The sequence below is a fragment of the Gallus gallus genome, chromosome 1 (genome assembly GCF_016699485.2).
Source record: "Gallus gallus isolate bGalGal1 chromosome 1, bGalGal1.mat.broiler.GRCg7b, whole genome shotgun sequence".
NCBI lineage: Eukaryota > Metazoa > Chordata > Aves > Galliformes > Phasianidae > Gallus > Gallus gallus.
In genome coordinates this window covers 39190373-39207827 of record NC_052532.1, presented here as the reverse complement: position 1 = coordinate 39207827, position 17455 = coordinate 39190373, and the positions used below count along the sequence as shown (strand labels likewise).

Below are 17455 nucleotides of genomic sequence, written 5' to 3'. Positions count from 1 at the left end.
CAGCAATTCCATGGTCACAATGCCAGCTCACAATCTAGCCTGGTTCTCACAGATTAACACAAATTAAAAAAAAAAATAAAAAATAAAAAATCACTTCTTCCAGCAGTTTCTATATCAGAACTATAATGGACTAATGGTTGGACTGGATGACCCTAGTGGTCTTTTCTAGCCTTTATGATTGTATTGTATGATTCTAACTAGAGCTTGTACTAAGTATAGTTAAAAAAAAAAAGAGATGAAAGACCAATCTAGGGGCTTCAAGTAGAAAAATATCTTCTCAGTAAGCTGCTCCATACACTTACTATCCTAGTAGATAAAAATTGGTATCTCCTAGCCTGAATTCCTCCAGCTTATCGACCCAGACAGGTTGCCACATGACACATTATACTATTACTTCTAATGGTGCTTTCACTATGAAGGAACCAAGGAAGGTACATTTTCTTTTCCAAAGAGAATGCAAAGCTTGCTGGAATCTCATTGAGGTGCACAATTAACACATCTCAAAGCATTACTGGATCTCTTCTCTAAACTAATTCTAGTTGTCTAGCATTGCCTTCAACATCGGGCATCTTCTGTACTTTCAACAATTCAGTGTTTATGACTGCATATGGCTTCTCAGCTCTTCAACAACAATGACAGATGCTGTTCCCTGGATGTAATCCTTAAGTCTTTTCACAGAATGACTCCCAATAACTTATTTGATAATTTTAACAAGAAGTAGGCAAGAATACTATAGTTCACTTTGTTGAGGTATACATTGTGATGTAGTAGGATGAGAAACCAACTGAATATAGTCGATCATAGATGCACTTTCTCCAATTTTAGCCTCATGAATATGGATTCTATATGTTATTTCAGATCATTGTTAAAGATAATGAATAGAGTTGGCGTAATGGAGATGGTGATTCCTCACTGCCATATACTGCTCTGAAAGTAATGTCTCCTATTTATTCCCATGGAAACTATAACAGATGCAAAAAGCACTAGAACACCATTTGATACAGCAAGTCCTCAGCTACAAAACACTATTTGCCAACATAGTCACCACCATTAGTTGTGCATTTTTGCCAGCAGTGAAAAAGTGTCTCCATGCCAAACTTGTAGAAATCTGCATGGCTGCCTGGAACACAGCTTGTCTTTCACATTGTTGTTGCCACTGTGGAAACACATCACCCACTTCCTCACTGTGCTCATATCCACTGTTTGATCTTCATTCAGTGTTTGGTCTCCAAAAACATTCAGCAAGCATTGATGAATGTCAATGGGTGCTATCTTTTCCATATGGAGGAATTCAACACCACACCTTTGCTTGACCTGCACTTCCATGTCAGACATCATTTTGTCAGACTGCCCCTCTGCTGCTACCTGGCACATGGCAACAAAGCATAATGGAATACTGGTGAGAAGGTTCAGACTCTACTGCCATAACACTAACATCCACCTCTGACATTGTGGGCCAACATAATAAAATAGGAGGCATTACTTTTGGAGCAGACCTTGTGCATTTCATCTGCATTTGATCAAGGGGAGAAAAAAGAAGAAAAAAAAAAATCACCTGTTCACACAGACAACCGTGCCCTTCTACAATACTATTCCTTTACCTGGACACTAGCCTAAGCTAAATCTAAGGTCTTATTAAAGTCAAAACACAAAACTTGCAATTTCAAGACCAAAAGTTTGCTCTGCATTTTTGAATGAAAACTGATTTCCTTCTAAGCAATGTAAATTGGGATGTACTATGCTAGCAACATTAAGCCTTCAAATATTTGCCAACAGATCGTGTCTTCTAGGACACTGGTTCAGAATGGCACTGTGACACTGGATTTCAAGTTACAGCATTTCAAGTTTACAGCATTCAAGTTACATGTCTTTTAAGGGAAAGTAACTGTAATTACCACACAAGCTTTTAAGAATTTCTCTCATTTCTAACATTTTATGTTAAAATCAAGTAGAAATATAATTATAAAGAAATATTCTTAGTAACTTTGGAAGGAAATAAAAAAATAGAAGAAAATGCATGTAATAAACAGTAATTAAACATTCAAAGAAAGAAGAGTTATATTTAATGTCCACTTGTCAATGATGTACACACACACACACACTTCCTAGGCAATGCATTTCTATCAGAAAGTATCCTGAACCAGGTAAACCACTTCACATGGAGCCTTTGTTTCCACAGTGCCTTCCACAAACACACTCCAATCACTCCAGCTGTCACGTTTCCAAGGCTGTTCAAAAACATGGAAACGAGGCAGCTTGCTGGCAATCTTATGTCTCAAAGCCACATTGGGTGATGCTTACCAGCTTCCCCATATTGCAACTGCTACACTGATTTTCAACAATACATGGGAACCCAATACCCTTCAGATAAAGGGCATGAAGTCTATTTGCAAGTTCTGCTTATAACCAGCTTCATTAAATCATCACTGAGAAGCTTTGAGGCACATATTCTCCTGTATTTGAGTCACTGTACTACCAAGTCACTATAACCTTGCCTACTTTATTCAGTTACGATACATTTGGGTACCCCCATAAAACCTGACAAACTTATAGGCAGCATCATTAAATACCCACACTGGTTTTAGCTACTTCTAAATACATTTCACTTTGCTGAAACATTGTATTAGCATAATTACCCAGAGTTACTGATAACCAGCTAGTTTGGATAATTTCTGGTAATACTTTTTTGTATTTCTATGGTCTTCCATTTCAAAATAAAGGTATAAGTAGCTTATCAGATAGTAATGCTGCACTGGAGGCATTCTGGATTCACTTTGTGTTCTGACACATCTCTACCAGTATCTTCAGGGAAGGCTGGAGAAAAAAGGGTGACATCTTGAGTTGGCAAATCTCTCGAAATTTAGAAGATGGCAACATCACTCCTTCTAGGATGGAAAAGTGTTCAGTGCCCACAGTTCTGAGAAAATGCATTCAGACAAGTAACGATAAGAACACAGATTAAGAGAAATTGTTGGCTTCCTCTAAAGGATTTATAGCACATGAAAGAACTGTGAAATGCACTGAAAAGCAAAAAAAAAAACATAAACAAACAACAACAACAACAAAAAACAAAACCAGTAGACAGCAGCCCACTCTAAAGCATTCTGATAGGGCAAAAGCAGCACTGAGAGTTGCCCTCTTACAGCAAATCCCTTGCTTTTGGTCATTATGTGTCTCAAAAAAAATAATAATTCTTGCATAATTTATTTAAACCAGAAAACTTTTTCCACACACTGCTCGTACAAAGCACTCGCCTGCTCTGCGTGCCTTCTAACTAACATCACCTGTAGCTGCTTGTATCCTCTCACCAAAAGAAATCATGAAGAGCTGCTGTCTGTTTCTTCCCTCAAATCCACCTGCTTCGGTATCCGGTATTTTTGCAAGAGATACAGCAGCATAACCAGCATTTCCTAACCCCCCCCTCTTACCAGTGTATTAGGAAGGAGTAAAGCCTACTCCAGCGAAGACAACATTTGTACATAAAGACCCTGAAAATATTTGTTAACGTAATGCTTTGTTTATTCACCCTGGCAAATGCTTTTATTTTAACCTCAAGTATCTTTAGTAAATGTCAGCGGTAAACACAAAGTCATTGCTGGCTAACAAGCCTCCCTTATGTGGGTTTCTAATTAAGCTTCTTCTTAGATACAGACTAATGTTTGAAACAAGCATTCTATAGAGAGAGCCAAAGGAAATCAGATGATCACGTATTTCTTCATGTTGTGGCACACGTCTATGGGCACCAGAAGCAGAGGAAAGGAGCTCCTGGGATCAGTGCATAACAACTCCTCCACGCTTTCATTCTAGAATGCACAGAAACATCATCTTGTTCTTGCCAACAGCGCTGCAAACTCCAGCACCTCTCCTGCAGCACATAATACGGGGCTGCATAAGCTTTTTATGTGGAACTCCCTTCCCAGTGAGGATCCCTGTGTGTTTCAATGTGTATATAAACATAAAGCCACACTCGTTTACACAAATATTTTTAAAAATCATAATCAGATCACTGAATGGGCAAGAAAAACTGCATTATGCTAAATTAGAGCTTCATTTTCATGTCAGGAAACATCAGTTAACTTAGTTCTGTACAGCTGAGTGGCTTAAGAACTTCTGCCAAGACCCTGAGCTATGACTTCTTTTAAGTCTAACAGCCAACCCTGCCAAAAGACCATAAAAATTGATTTTGTGTTTCCGGTCTCTCTATGCCAGCTGGAAAAGTATAGATTTTTTTCCCCTAGGTTTCTGACAAACAGAACCTTTCCTTATCTCACACCTTCTACGCTACTACGCAAACCAAAGCCGAACATTTCCCAGGTTCTAACAGCTGATCGAAGTTATGATTAAGGTAGAAGAAAGTTTCAGGTTGTTACACCAAACACTGCTTTTTTCAATCGGTAGTTGTGAAAAGGCTCTAGGTCTGCCACCATCACAGGGAGCACCGTGCCCCACTCGCACGGCCGTGGCACACACTCGGCAAATGGTGACTTTCACATCTGTTCCGGGGAAGTGTTAGAAAGGCACCGTCAGCCTATGAGCTACCTCTTTAAATCCCAGCATCAACCCTCAAAATGGATTTAGCATCTTTGGCATCAAACATTAATAAGGCTCACTTAGGCACTCTTAATGTGAAGGAAAATTGGGCTCGTATGAAATGGCTACACTGGAACATTTCATGCTTTTGCAAGTGCGGGAGTATGATTATTTCCTACAGTATGTCATTATCTTCTGCCCTGTGGTTCTTTTTTTTAAATTATCTCTTCTCACTCGAGCTGCCTACACTATGTTTTTAAGCTATGTAGTTTTCAATTTATGAATTGCATGCATGCAAATTTTGAGCAACTATAATATGGTCTATTACTGAGCTTCTGGTAAAGTATATTCCCCTCGGACACCGCTAATGGAACTGCAATTCCAGATGCTTGTAAGAAATATATATATTAAATATATTATAGATTTGACTCTCAAGACATAAAATCAGGTCATTTGTTTCCAAGAAATAAACAAGGAGCGAGAAAACCCTATTCCAGGCACACGTGGAATCGCCTCACACTTTTTCCAAGCAGGTTTATTTAGGCATGGCAGGAGATGTCAGCTCACATACTCTCAGAGCAAATGACTTCGCTGCCCACTTGTCCTCCTGCCCCAAAGCTCCCCCTTCCCAGGGCCATCCTCCAACTCTCACCCCACTCTGCATGTCCACTCACCAGGGAGGGGACTCCTCCCGGAGCCACAACCATCATCTCACGCTCCTCAGGACGAAACAACTCTCCCAGACAATGAAGCAGTTTAAACAGCACGCAATAGATTAGCGCAGCAACCACACCACTGCTTCAAGGATCAATACTGCCGGTGCTGATCCATAGTCCGGCCGTGGTCTACAACACGTATGTGCATGCAGAACGACGGTGTTCTGAACAAAGGTCAGTTTGGTATTTCAGTGAGTGAAATACTACCGAATTACAGCGTTTTGCATTGAGTTTACAAGGTCATAAACGCAGAGGTCCCTCTTTTTCACTTGCAAATGGCTGTTCAATAAGGGAAATAAGAGCTGACATCCCCCTGACAATCAAAAGAAATGATTTCTTTGGATGCCAACATCTGTCTCCAGATCGCGGCCAAGTGCTTTCTGCGCTCATTTAGGACTCCGCATGGAAAGCTTTTCGGTTACATTTACCTAGAGATTTCCCTCCACCACTTCCCATCTGACAGAAATCACTCAGCTGGGTCTGATGAATAATAGCAAAAGGCAGCTTGTATCAGAGATGATTGAATTACAGATTGTTGGAAGTGCCATAAAGCCTCATTCCAATGACTACATTTAATTTACTTACTATAGTGACTACCAGGAGCTGGCAGTCGGTTGATATCTTCATTTCAGAAGACTTGAAACAAAAGAAACATTAACATTCCTCTCCACTTGCTGACTACTCTACCTAGAGGAGTTCGATAAGCCAAATTAACTTTTAAACAGAGCACGGATCCTGCACCCAGACGGCGGGAGCGCACAAGGCGGACCAGAAGATAGGGAGAAATCAAAGCCAGCGGTATGCATAAAGGAGGGAAATAGCATCCGAGAAACCAACGTGAAATCGCACGGGGGATGAAAATGAATTAGCGTGACAGCTTAAGTAATGGAGGCTTTAAATAAATAAAAAATAAATAAGCGGCTAAGCGAACGGCAACGGAGGGGAGGTCGGGCCGGGCGCTGCAGGCACACACGGCCGTGCCCCGGGCCGCGCCCCGCCGCCGCCGGACGGGGCGCGGTGCCCCGGGAGAGGGCACGGCGACGGCAGCGGCAGCTCCGACTTGGCTCCGCCAGCCCGACCCGGGCCGCGGGGCAGCGGGCGCTCGGCGGCGGAGCGGGAGGCGACGACGGGGAGAGGAGAGGATGGAAGGGAGGAAGGGGAGGGGGGAAGCGGGCGTGGGCGCCCCTTTGTGCGAGCCGCCCCCTCCCCCCGCGGGGAGCCCCCGCCCCCCGGCAGCGGAGCGGCCCCCGGGCGGCCGCCCCCGGAGCATGTGCCGCCGCCGCCGCCCCGCCCGCACCGCGGCCCCCAGCTCGAGGCGCCGCCGCGCGGGCGGACGGGCGGCCCCGGGGCGCTGCCTCCTTACCTGGCAACCGGGGCGGGCGCCGCCGGCGCGTCCTTCAGCGCTCTGCCCGGGCCCCTCCCGGGGCGAGGCTGCAGCGCGGAGCGGAGCGGGGTGCGCGGCGGACCGCCCCCGCGCGCGGTTCTGCTGCTCGACCCCCCGCGCTCGGCGGACGCTAAGTTTCAGGAGCGGCCGCCGGCGGGCAGGGCAGGGCGAGGCGAAGCGGGCGGGGAGGCGGAGGCGGCACGGGGGATGCGCGGCGCCGGGAGCGCCGCCACACTGCAGCGTCTCCAGGAATCCCTCCCGCGAGAGGCAGCCCATCACCCCCGGCCCGCCGCCCTCATTGGCTGCGGGGCGGGGAGACGGCCGCCGCCAGCCAATCGCCCCGCGCCCACCATGGGTGGAGCCGCCGCTCCGGCCTCGCCCATCCCGCGGCCGCGCGGTCCCCGACCGCCCCGTCGGGCGGGGTCGGCGCGGGGGGGCGCGGGGGGCATCCCCGCTGCACGGCGGCCGCCTTCGCCGCGGGCACGGCGAGCGGGGAGCTCCGAGGAGGGGCGCGGGGCCGGCTCGCGGCTGTCAGGGCGGCTGGGAGCTCGGTGCCCTGTGCCGTTGCCGAGCCCGGCGGTGCGCGGCCCTCCCGCTGCGGCGCGCCCTCCCCGCTGAGCCTCGACGGTGGCCGGGGTGCGCGGCTGGCGGGGAGCGGACCGTGCGTGTGCGCAGGTAAGGGCACGGAGCGGTTAACTTCGCCGCCGCGATGCGGCCGCTGTGACCCGGAGCTTTGATTAACGCCGCTCTGCGAAATGTAACTGGGACGAATTCAATTAACGGAAGCGCATTTCTTCAACTTTTAATTAGATCTATGCTATTTATCTAATGTTTAATATAACGCAAAGAGCTGCCTGGGCTCCGGAGGGAAATGGAAGGAGATGTGGATGCAAGTTCAGCTTTCAAAAACACGACAGGATAAAGTTCTTTGTTCTTCAGCCTGGTTCAGTGCTGCATACCTCAAAGTAATGGGAAAGAAGCGTTATTTCGTTTGCAAAACTGTAAAAATAATAGGTTGATATTTATGGGAGGGTTTCCCATAACCTTGAGCTGGTTGCAGGATACCAAGTAAGCACGCGGTTCCAGCCCAGCCTCGATGCACAGCAGGCTGCTGAGTTACAGCTGTTACAAGAAAACTTGAGTACACGGTAATGTATTCACAACCATGGAGTTGGCTTCACTTAGTATGCACCACAGTGACAGTTATCCAAATTATTCTTTAATATGATAAATAGCAAATCTTGGCAAAGAGCCCCTTCTGCGTGCTGCTGTTCGCAGGTCACAGGAAGTCAAGGAGGTCCCAGGCTCATGTCAGGAATGGGCATTTACATGCGCTGTCAGCAGAACATCACCCTGTCAATCCTCAGTCCTGCTGTGGTGGTGGTATTTGCCTTTAGCTCAGCTCAAAGAAATATTTTCTGATCCCCTCAGTGCCCTGAGGTCTGCTTGTCACGTTATAAATCGTGAGGGAATGTTTTGTTGTGAGAGAGAAAGGGGAAAAGGAAAGTGAGTGTTGTTTCTGCTGGGCTGCATAGAGGAGCCATCATAGTGTAGATGCAAATGTAGACATGTAGTCACCTGCACCCACACCACCTTGTGCCATTTAAAAATAGGGTTCCTCCTCTCCCCCAGTGCAGCAGGTCTCAAGGACTGTTGTGGGATCACATATCTGGTCAGTTAAAAAACCCGCACATCTCAATGCTGATAACCTCAGGGACTCAGTGCTGTATTTGGAACAGCCGTATGGCCAGATGTCTGCAGCGTTCTGGTGTTCTCAAGACTGGGCACTGTGTTCCTTGTCTTTGGATTTGGGTGAAGGCAAAACACATCATCTAAACTCAATGGCCTTTTCTTAGTCCACAGGTAGAAATGAATAAGAATGCAATATAAAAGTAGTCCTAAAGAGTGTTTCGCATCACTTTCTTGCTCTCTGTTTGTGGCAGACCATGTACAATCTGCTCCATACAGATATGTATATATAGAGAGAGATAAAAGGATGGGTTTGGTAGGGTCTGGTAGGTCGAAGGAGATAATGCACCTCATGTCTGCCCCTGAGCTTTGTAATTTGCACTGAGAAATCACTGCCAAAGTTTCCTTCCTTCTCACACCCACTTGCTTCATTTCCCTTTAGGCCCAGTAGCTTCTTCATGCAAAGAGAGATCTCCAGTCCCGTGAGCAAGTTCTGTTTAACCACTGCATCCTCAACAAAATGGGCAGTCACCATCAAGTCATGTCGTTAATGAAAGCTTGTGAGGCTGTGGCACTTGAGGGACGGTGAACACATCCTGAATAGGTGTGGAAATTTTGGAAAAGCTAGGAGGCGTTTGACAAGTGATTGGAGTGCCACTCAAGCACTACCACTCACAAAGTACAGATCATTGTACGTAGGTCACTCTGAAAGTAATTTCTCCTATTTATTTCTCAAACTACAACAGACACAGAGAGCATGATAATACTATTCGATAGAGCAAATTCTCACCTACACACCTACACTATTTTTCAACGTAGTCACCACTATTAGCTGTGCATTTTCGTCAGCAACGAACAGGAGCCTGCATGCTATGCTCATAAAAATCTGCACAAGCAGAGGTGACTGATTGTTTTGTAGTGGCTATGATGGTGCCATTGCTAGGAAAATGTTGCCCATGCAGTCCAAGTTTCACCATCCTGAATACATGGAAGTCAGAAGGCAATAAATCCAGACTCTATGGTGGGTGTGGTGGGGCAGTCCAGCCAAAACTGGCAATGTGCTCCACAGTCTGCTAACTGGTATGAGGCCTGGTGTTACCATGTTGCAAGAGAAAGGTTGTCTTTCTCTCTTTCCTGACTCTAGAAATTCAAGCCTTCAACTCAGACAGTGCTGTGATGTAGTTGATGGTTTGCCTGGGTTCCAGGGAAGCCAGAACGATCACCCCTTTCCTAACCCAAAAGACAGTGCACATCACTTTATGCACTGAGAGCTGCATCTTGAACTTTTTTTGATGAGGAATTTTCATCACCACTTCATGGACTGCTGTTTTGAATCCACTCTGTAGTGGTGACACTACATCTCATCACAAGTAATGATGCAATCCAGGAAACTGCCCCAGCCTTGTGTTTCTTCAATAGGTGCAAATGATGTTCTTTCTGTTCCTATTTGATCATTTGTGGGACCCATGTGGCACAAGCTTAGCAGTATTTCAGCATTACTGCCATCATTTCCAGTGCACTGAAGCTCCATACACAGTTCCCTGGTTGTAATAGCCTGATTCACACAGAGGAGCTGATTGAGACGCTTTGCATAGCTGTCTGGAACATGGCTTATATTTCATGTCACTGTCCACTGCTGAAACGGACCACCCACCACCTCACTGTGCTCATGTCCACTGTCGGGTCTCCAAAAGCATTCAGCAACTGTCAGTGAAGGTAAATGGGCATCAGTTTTCCCAGGTGGATGAATTCGTCTGCACTTCCATGTCAGATGGCATTTTGTCAGACTGCTCCTCTGCTGCCATCTGTCACACGGCAACAAAATGCACTGGAATATAGGTGGGAAGGTTCAACCTCTACTGCCATAACACCAGCATCCACCAACATAATAAAAAGGAGGTATTGCTTTCAGAGCAACCTTCATGTATTTATTGTTATTATTGTTGTGTCTTTCACAGTTGCATTCAGGAAATGTGTTCTGTCATGAGAAAAAAATAAGAAATATGCAAAACCAGACAAAATTATGTTCCAAAGCAAAGATATATTCTATTTTTTAATGTGCATCAAAACAGAATCTTAAGTAGTGCCTACCATTCAGAAGTTCTATCAGAAATCCTTATAAGTACAAACAAAGAAACTGACTCTGAATCATCCTTCATATTCCTTGTTTTTAATTTAGACTTTGACTGAGCCAGACGTATGGGAGCATCTGGGAAGAATTTGAATAAAAAAGCAAGAGCAGAAAGGATACAATGTTTGCCTTTGCAATTTCTATTTTCCATTCTCTGTATACTATGGCTTCAAGATAAAAGCTCAAGATTAGAAAGCAATATGAGCTGTAAAAGCTAGGTTTTGAAAGTAAAAGACTCCCATTTGCTCTATAAACAAGGAAGAAGCCTGGGCCAAAGTCAATGAAACTGAAGTAATCTCAGGCCTGTCCTGGCAAGTTTTATGGCATATAAAGAGCAGGTACTACAATGGCAGTCACTGAACGGAGGCAAATTCAGGAAGGACAACACTAGTAGCATACCAAAAACAGCAATCAGGGCTCTGGCTTTGGGCCTAAGCTGCCATCAGTTTCCTTTTGTACATCAGCTGTTGTGTGACCAAGTATCACCACTACCACAATCAGATGTACAAGCTGGGAAGTCCGGCAAATCAGGAGGGCAAATCAGCAGGAGGTGAATGAGTCAATGATATCAATGGCAGTTAATTTACTTATCAGGCAGAATTTAGAACCATAAACTAACAGGAATTGAATCGTGTCATCGTGATGAAATTATTCACCAACCTTGTGTAGTCCAAGATCACAGGTACCTATTTTTAACTGACAACATTTTTACTTCCTACTTCATTGCCACATTATTTTCTTCCTATTTTTCCTTCGTTTCGGTCTTTTTTAAAGTTTTTTATTATAAGTCTAAAAACAAAGGAATTACCTTCTGAGTAGGGGAATGGGACAGTATTTAAACATGTTCCGATTGCACAGATGTCTGAAACTTCTCATCTTAGCAGATGAAACACCCACTCTTTATTGTTTGTATTCCAAGTTGAAAGGCATCCAAGGGCTGGTGTGTACAGCTGAAAATTAAAAGCTTGGAATCCCACTTTAGGACACTGTCGTCCAACAGAGTTCAATGATATTTCCACAGTATATACTAGCTGACACTAACGTATTTAGTAGGTACATTCTAAATCAGGAATCCAGACATGAAACATGAAAGCAAAGTAAGAAATCCAAGTCTCAAAGGTGAGAATTAACGGTCAATACAACAAATAAATACTGGAGTAATTAAAGCACGTGTCATATGACATATATTTTGAAGATGATTTTTGGAGCAATGTGTGATATTGTGAGTTGGATATACAGAGAGAAAAGTGTTGGCTTTTTTTTTTTTTTTTTTTTTCAATCCCAGCTAAAATTCAAAGGATAAAATCAAATCACTTGTTAGTCCACTGACAGATATTTGTCTCAGTGTGTCATTTTGATTTTATTGTTTCCTTGTGTTTGGTCTGTACACATTTGCTGCTGCTTTCTCTGAGTTGTTTTAGCCAGAGATGTTCTCTTTCAATCTGCATTTCTATAGCAGCTAACACTGAGAGCTCGTGGTTTCTGCCCAGGGCTCCTGGACACTGCAGTGGTATAAATGAAAATGGAAATATTCTCTTATAAGAGAGTTCAAGGGCAGTCAAATGAACCTGCATATGTTTTGCAGAGATGTCAGCTGTGAATGCAAGGACAGATCTGAGTCAGTGTCAGTCTGTTCCCCTGTAGATGGTGCCCCTAGTTCAAGGATTCTGTTTTGGGTTGTCAACTACACTTCCCTAATCTTCTTCCTCACTTTGAAAATCAGTTTTCTCCCAAGTGGTGCTCAGAATAGTACTCCAGACAAACAGTATTTTCAGTGCAGATAGGAAGAAGGGAACTGAAGTCCTGGTTTCACCTTCAGGTACAATCTACTATATAAAATAAAGAACAACTGAACCATGACTTCCAGAGTGCCTAGGCATTATTAATTTCCAATCTTACTCTATGGTGGTGAGCATTATGGCATCCCCAGCGTAAAATTTTTTGTCACTGGTGACCGTATGCATCATATGGATGACTGTGTCATAAAAAGAATGGGAAGTGGGATTTCTAATTTAATTTTGAGGAGCTGACCTTCACAAATCACAAAAAAAGGGCTGTGTTTTCAGCCCGAAGATATAGAGGCTCAGCAGGGAACATACTAATGTCTATAAATAACTGAATATAGGGTGCAAAGACGATGAGGCTAGGCTATCTTTAGTGGAGCCTCATGTCAGGATAAGAGGCAATGGGCACAAACTGGAACACAGGAGGTTCCACCTAAATTTTGGGAAACACTTTATATATAACAGAACAGTGGAATGTGTTACCCAGAAACATAGAGGAATCTTGGAGAGCTTAGAGAGTTTCAAAAGCTGCCTGGACATGGGCCTGGGCATCCTGCTCTGGGTGTCCCTGCCTGAGTAGGGATTGTACCAGAGGGCCCTGCCAACCTCAGCCATTCTGGCATTCCATGTGATGGCTGTCCATATTAAATCTGAGACATCAAGAAAGGTCTTTTCAAGTTGTTATAATACACATAAGAGACATTTGTGTCATTCCATGGTCTTCACTACAAAATAAGGATGATATTGTTACAGTTTTGAAAGTCTCAGATGAGTTGCTTGTGCAAAATATGTTTATGTTAACACCACCCTGAGAAGAGAGTAAGGGTGAAAATAAATATTAGAAGATACCACTGAGGTGTAGGTGAAGTCTTATGGATTCAGGCTTCCTGAACTTGATGTCTCTAATTTGAGATTTCCACAAGATCTATATCATGCAGAAGACACATAAGAAAGAATTACCAGAAAGCCAGCACAGCCCTGAAGCATGATAAGGCATTCAGCTGTTCAGAATTTCCCAGGAACATCAATGTGATGAAAAAAATAGGATTGTTACTAGGGTAAAAGCTAGTCAACATATTTTAAATTTCAGAAAATACATTATAATATCAGTAGACTGATAAGTAAAATCTCAAAGGAGTTTGTTTGCATTTGGTTCACACAGTCATTTCATTCAAAGGCACAGTGAAATTATCCTAATATTTATAGTTTAAATCCTAAACCATAAAAATGTCAGTATTTTTTTTACAGCAATCACCATTTCATAATATTTTCTGTCCTTTTTAAAAAATGTATTTATTTCCTTTACAGAAATGCAGTCTCTTCACAGTTCTGATATTTAGACTACTCTTCAGCATAAAAGCTTCCAAAACACATGGATAAATGAACTGGAAATTATGTCTCATTAATACAATTAGGAGAGAAGGATTTTTAATTTCAGTTTCTTCATAGCTATGTTTTAGCCTAAAAGCAAGAGAGTAAACTAGTTACCTCTGGCAATTCTGTCTGTCAGCACCATTTTGTTTGTGACCTAAAATGCTTGTTTTGTTTCCCACATTGCTTTTTCTATAGTATATGCCATATCCTTCATACCACAAGAGCAGAAGGGAGTAGAGCTCTCTGACTGTAATTGTGTTGTTAAGATAAGGTCAGTGGTAATGTCACTTCTGCGAACCCTGATAGATATTTATCCAAGTCAAACCTGAATTTTTAATCATTATAAAATGTTCATTTTTTTTTACTAGAACTTTCTTGTTTTTTAAAAAGCTTAGGCAAAATAAAAATAATTCCTACCCAGTGAACTTAATTCTCACAGTTGCACAGATAAACCAGTAGCAGACCTTCCGTCTTAAAAGTTTAACTGTTGTCTTCTATAAATCAAGCTATCTTAGAGACCCAAAGAAGTTAATGTAGCATGGAATAATTTTAATTCAAATCCTGAGTTTAAATATGAAGCTTTAAGGGAACTGGCTCCAATAGCACACTGGGGACATAGATTTGTCCTTACTGAGTAGTTCTTAGTCTGCAGCAGTAACACCTTCTCCAGGTGCTATAAATCCATGAAAAAGAATCACCTATCACCTTCCTAGCTTTTTGCTTTTGACCTTCTTAGTTACCAGCCTTCTTAGTTTCCTTCTTTTCTGTCCTTCCTGTTCACCCAAGAAAATATTTTGTGACAGCATTGCTAATCCAAAGTGTGAAATGATCTGGACAATCACCATCAGTCTCTTCACCCTTGACATTAAACCTATTTCTGCAACAAATGGGATCAGTCCTTTTATCTTAAAGACGAAGGTAAAACAGAATTATGACTGATGATGAAGTATGACAGCACATTGTTCCCTACTGAGTAATGGACAACTCACTGAGCCATTGGTTGTTTTACTTCTTGTTTGTATGTGAACACAAGTACCTAGTCAGGTATGTTACTTAACAGAGAGAAGAAAAAAATAAAACAAATTTTTGAAGATTCAAAGAAATGTAAGACAGAGATGATGATAAAATATAAAGATTCTCAGCACTAGGAGCTCATTCTTGCCCATAGCGGGGTCTGGCTGAAAGCCTGCTACTTTAAGCTTTGTACTTTGATCCCAGGAAAAAGTTCAGCTCAGAGGAATGTTTGGTACTAATTAGTTTAAGGATTTTGACCAATATCTTCTTGTCCTTAAGTGCAGATTTTCAAAGAAGTGATTTTTGATGCTGGAATTCTCAATTAAAATGTTCTTTCTGAAGATGAGAGACCAGTTACTCTGAGACATACAGTGCACTCCTTCAGGCCTTAACGTTCTTCCTTCTGCTAGAACCTATGACACATGCTTTCTCCACCGTAATCACAGAAAGGCATTATAATCATTATAATCATCAGTCATCTTTCCAAAATTCAAACAGTCTTGTTCAAGGTGTTTCCTTCCTTCCTTCCTTCCTTCCTTCCTTCCTTCCTTCCTTCCTTCCTTCCTTCCTTCCTTCCTTCCTTCCTTCCTTCCTTCCTTCCTTCCTTCCTTCCTTCCTTCCTTCCTTCCTTCCTTCCTTCCTTCCTTCCTTCCTTCCTTCCTCACTTTGATCGTTCCCTTGAAAGTTAATAAGCTTCATGTCTGGCCAGACTGTTTCTTTAAAGGAAAATGGCCATGCCATATTTTTTTGTTACATGGGTTAATAAAAATGTTTGACTTTTTCAAAAAGGATTTCTATTGTATTCCCTTGTACTTGAATTTAAGGAGAACTTGTTTGATTTTTCTTGCAGTCACTTCTAAAAAAAACCTTGGCAGCTTTCTTTGAGCAAAAAAAGGTTATTTGCTGAAGTTATTTACAGTTTAATTGCCAGTTTAATTACAATCTAATGTCTCATTTACTGTGACACACTTTACTTTACTCTGCAAGGCTGAGCTGAAATAGATTACAGAAGTCACAATGGCAATAGATTCACCTCTGTCTGCAGTTGGTACTCTTGTTCTACTGTCAGCAGAGCAGCCCTGAAAAACAGCACTGACCCTCTAGTGATGATCAGACATGAGAAATGTTCCAGTCAAGCTTATTGTACATATTTCAATATTGTCATGCTGTTCCACTCCCAGGTTTTGCCACTGACTTTATGTACTGCCCATATGTTGGTGGACACATTTGGAGGCTGTCCCACAAGAGGCATCTTATAGTGTGCCTACAGACACTAGCTGGTACTTCTGAAGTGTTTTGGCTGACTTCACTGTGGATGCACCATTCCATGTGTGTCCAGCTTACAGTCATCCAAAGGGATCCCAACAACCTATATACCCCTGTGCAAGGACATCTAATCCACACTGACTTACATATGCAGCGCATCCATTTAGGGTTCAGTTCCTGTTCCTGGTTCTGGTTAGAGAGCTACATGAGAACGATGTTTTGAGATATTTATGTGCTAATTTCAGACATGAAAATTTACTGCTAGTAAAATCTAGTCATAGAATTATAAAACAACTTAGATTGGGATGGATCTTTAGGAGTCATCTGATTTAACCACATGCTCACATCAGGTCCAAATAGAATAGGTTGCTCAGGGCTTTGTACAGTCAATTTCTGAGTGTCTTGAAGAAAGAAAGTTCCACCACCATCCAGGTGGCCCTCTAACGACCTCAGTCTGGGATGTCAGTGTCTTCCTTGTACAGCAGTGCCCAAAACTGATGCAGCACTCCTGATGTAGTCATTCAAGTACTGAATAGAAAAGGAGGACTTCTTCCATGATCTTATGGCTTTTCTCTTGCTGATACAGATGAAGATGCAGTTAGTCTTCTTTGCTGCAAGGATGTGCTGAAAATGTTTGTCTGAATTACAGATACAAATAGAAGAACCAAAAGGCTGCATATATTCTTGCCCATCCTTAGTCAAAACTGGGGTAGCTTCCTGAAATGGATTTCAGGGTGGCTATGAGCCAACCTATGAGGGGCTGCAACCATCCCTATTTGGTATAATAGCTCCTAATCAGCTTGCCAGAGGCTCAGCTTCGCTAAGATTTTATAGCTATGTGCTAGTTTTGAAATTGAATGATGTACACTGAAGAACACAAATATGCTGTCTTGTCCTGACAGTTACTTCTTTGGTTGGTATGACCAAGATATGCTTGCAGTCATTTTGTTTAGCAGATGCTCCCATCCAGGTCATCTGCCACTATCTCTGCCTCAACCTCTGCCCTCGTACTCACATGTCTCAGGCTAAGCCAGGATAGCTCCAGCCACATTTGGATTTATACAGCCTTTTCTGAGATGAGAGTGTCAGGGCACAGAATAGCTGGCACTTGAACAGAATATTAAGAAGGGAACAGTATCTGTTGTTACTGAAGCTCAGAAGTTAGCATTAGACCTGCTGAAGTCTCCATTTATGTTGCACATGTACAGATGATATCTGAGCAGCTCTTTAATGGGATCAATTTCCACGGCCTATTGCTACGTTGGACAGGAGTGTTAGGTGGGGGGACCTGTCCTGCTGGGGCATGCTATGATAGGAGAGTCCTTAATCTTCAAAAAGCTATAGAGGGCCAAACAAGCAGGTACCTAATAAAATCAGTATTGCTGACGTATTGTAAACTGGGGTTGCTGTTTTTCTCCTACACAATGAGTACAAATTGCAAGTATGCAATTTGTATCCTGCCCTTTGTAGCTAGTTATGCAGCCTCTGTAAGTGACAAAAGGTCTACAGGATAAATGGTATATCCTTTTCTCTTGTTTCAAAGTTGTATCTCCTAAAATGGTGATCA

The 17455-nt window shown here is 43.0% G+C and overlaps 1 protein-coding gene and 1 long non-coding RNA gene across 9 annotated transcripts in view; one reads left to right on the top strand and one right to left on the bottom strand.

Moving 5' to 3' along the window:
• SYT1 (synaptotagmin 1) overlaps positions 1–6899 on the bottom strand; it is a 346410-nt gene extending 339511 nt beyond the window's left edge. For 6 of the 7 annotated variants that reach the window (NM_205171.2, XM_046914478.1, XM_046914451.1 and 3 more), the window contains exon 1: positions 6610–6899. The gene's annotated coding sequence lies outside the window, so the exon portion shown is untranslated. Of the gene's footprint in view, positions 1–5204; positions 5279–6609 lie in introns of those variants that run through there. The other variant, NM_001396954.1, reaches the window with a different exon arrangement.
• A 209-nt stretch (positions 6900–7108) lies between these two features.
• Positions 7109–17455, top strand: part of LOC101749434 — a 71374-nt gene continuing 61027 nt past the window's right edge. For both annotated transcript variants that reach the window (XR_001465560.4, XR_005848205.2), the window contains exons 1-2: positions 7109–7305; positions 8762–8923. This is a non-coding gene — a long non-coding RNA (uncharacterized LOC101749434). The remainder of the gene's footprint in view (positions 7306–8761; positions 8924–17455) is intronic.